Raw genomic sequence first — 2,973 nt, 5'->3', positions numbered from 1 at the left:
ATCTTCAAACATAAGGAGAAAAAAATACCTTGAGGTATGATTCTCCAAAAGAGCAAAATCTAGTATTTTAGGTTATAGAAGAAAGGCCTCCAAGTTAAAACGCTAAGCAGGATCCTACCTTCAGAACTGTGTACAAATCCTTATCCACTCTGTAGCACAGATGATATCTGTCACTGAACTATCTTATGTAAAGAATGAAATGAAGTTCATATAGTGCTTTGAGCAACCTGGAAAATATTATTGTTTGAATCTAATGTATATAATGCATCATATTTAGAAACGGTAAACTTAGATTAATTTCTTAATATCCCTGATGGTCAATTTCTTTTTCTGTAAAATGGGGTTGATAATACCTTTTTTGAGGAGTTGTTGACAATTAGCAATCATATACATATATACACCCATACACACACACACAAAAACACACAGATACAAATATGCACTTCAAAAAGTTTGTGGAAAATAGAATTAAAAGATAACATGAATATTTCCATTTGCTTTTTGAAGTGCCCTTATATATATAAAGCTGGGAGGTCCTCATTCAACCTAAGGTGATACTTCCAGAAAAGAAAGGACTACCCACTACTCAGACATCATTTACAGGAGCTGATTTACATTTTGAAAATTGGGATTATATAGGAAAAGGTCCTGGGGGAAGAAACAGGAAAGCTAAGGACAAAGAGAGCTGGTATGGTAGTTGGTTCCTATCCCAGCCAATGGACTGGCACCGTAGGAAGAGAGGCAAGAATACTGTGCTCTGGAAACACTGCACTATTCTGGCAACTTAAGAGTTTCACAGTTTGGAAAATCTAAGCAGGACAGCATTCTCCTACAGGAACAGCAACAGAAGAAATAGTGGAGGCCCAACAGAAGCCTGGCACAAGTAGGTTGCACCCAAGAGTGTGAACTTGTTTGTGAATCAGTGAGGAACCCTGAAGACTTCCAAAAATACTTGGGGAGGGTACTTTTCAGGGGACTGAGATCCTGCATGATGTAATGAAATGCTGAGTCAGCAAAATTTGCGTATAAATGCTAATGTGACTTTATTCATAAGAGAATGTTGATCCTTGAAATAGTTGGGTTCCATATATAACAATACTTGGCATATGAGTATGAGGCCAATAAATGGCTTTACTGTCATCCTAAGATCCTTCTCTACAGAAATCTATCAATTCCTCAAGATTAGCTGGGTGGATGTTACAGAGCTTTGAGGATGAGGTCACATGATTTCCTCTGTTATTTAAAAGCAACATTAACTTAGAGTAAGCATTTGGCCTTGCTTGTAGAATAGTTTACTGAGTTACATATGCTTCTTTCCATCAAGAAGCTAAGGTGTCTAAGCAAAATAAATTGCCCCAAGGTTACCTTTATACATCAAATTTCCAGGTAAATATTAATGCAGCTTGACTTACTTTCATCCTTGCTATGGTTTGAATATGGTTTCAAAGCATGGGCTAGGTTTCCAATGTGGTGCTGTTGGGAGATGATGTCTTTAAGAGGAGATTAGGTTGTTTAAGACCTAATCCTTTCTTGCAGGAGTGAATTTTCCATGAGAGCGGGTGGTTATAAAGTTAGTCTGGGGCTTCCAGTCAAGATGATGGAATAGATGGTCCCCTGCATCTCTCTCCCATAAATCAACCAATTTACACCTATGAAAAAGCAACAACAGCTAAGCTGGGGCCGCTAGGCTCAGGGGAAGAGGAGGAGAGACCTATGGAGTGCATGAAGGTGGGAGGAGCCATTATGAGAGAAAGAAAAAACTGCTCCAACTATTTTGAATCCCAGCTGCATCCAGGATGGAGCTGCTGAGCGCATGGAGCAGGAGCTGGCAAAAGCCACAGATTTGCCCTTCTTATGAAGTTGCTTGGAGGTTGTAGGGGAGAAGAGGGCCTTGGTGGTTCCCCGGCCAGCAAGACCACTAACAGGGTTCCCGTGGACCCACTTAGGAGTGAGGAGCCAGAACAACTGAAAAAAAGGAAGCCACTCAGAGGCCGGTGAGTCATTGCAAGAGACTAGTGCATGGCCCGTCCCATGGGAAATGTTTGGAGCACAGGTGGTGGGGAAGACAGGCCCACTGGGGTAGCACTGAGGCACAGCAAGGACAGCTGATCTTCCCCCCAATCAGTGTAGGACCACTCAGTGAAGACTGGTCAGGAATATAGAACTGTGGGGGGTGCAGTTTGCTGAAAAGACTCAGGCCCAGACCAGTGTTTCTACACAACCCAGGTGCACAAGATTTCACAAGACCTGGAAGTACCTATAAAGTCAACCATTAAAACCTGAGCTGCACAAAAAGCCTTCCCCAGGGAATCAGCAGGAAAGCAGCAATTGAGCCCAACCACAGAGTTCAAGTGCAGGTCCCCACAGGAAGTTCCTCCATGTTAGAAGTAAGCAAAGGACAACAAATTAGTTCCAGTGCAGAGTTTAAGTGGTAGGAACAGCAAATAATCCAACACAAAACTGAAAGAAAAAACAAGAGTACCCACAACCAGAGACAAAGTTTGATATTAACTATCATTATAGTCTCATTTCACCAAAGAACACCTATAACACCTAGAAGGACCATAAGTCCCCTGGGCTACCAAGCCAGGAAGGGGGGAGGGCCAGGGACCTCAGCCAAGCCCCTCAACACCCTAGTCCCGAGGATGGGGGCCTTGGGCCTTGGCCACACCTCCCTGACAAGTGCAACCACCCCAGCAATGACCACTGAGCCGCCACAGGTAATGCCCCGGGCTCTCCTGAGTTGGGTTGGCAGGGGGCCAAGGGCCTCATCCACGCCCCCCCACCATGCACAGCAACCAGCTCAGCAGCAACCACCGAGCTGCCACAGGAGGTACCCCGGGCTCTCCTGAGTTGGGGTGGGGGAGGGGCCGAGGGGCTTGACCACGCCCCCCATGCTCAACCAGCCCAGTGATGACCAGCAAGCCTCAGCAAGAAGGGCCCCAGGTTCCTGAGCTGGGGGGGGGGGGGGGG

The sequence above is a fragment of the Galeopterus variegatus genome, unplaced genomic scaffold (genome assembly GCF_000696425.1).
Source record: "Galeopterus variegatus unplaced genomic scaffold, G_variegatus-3.0.2 Scaffold1731, whole genome shotgun sequence".
In the NCBI taxonomy this organism is placed as follows: domain Eukaryota; kingdom Metazoa; phylum Chordata; class Mammalia; order Dermoptera; family Cynocephalidae; genus Galeopterus; species Galeopterus variegatus.
This window is presented reverse-complemented; position numbering follows the sequence as displayed.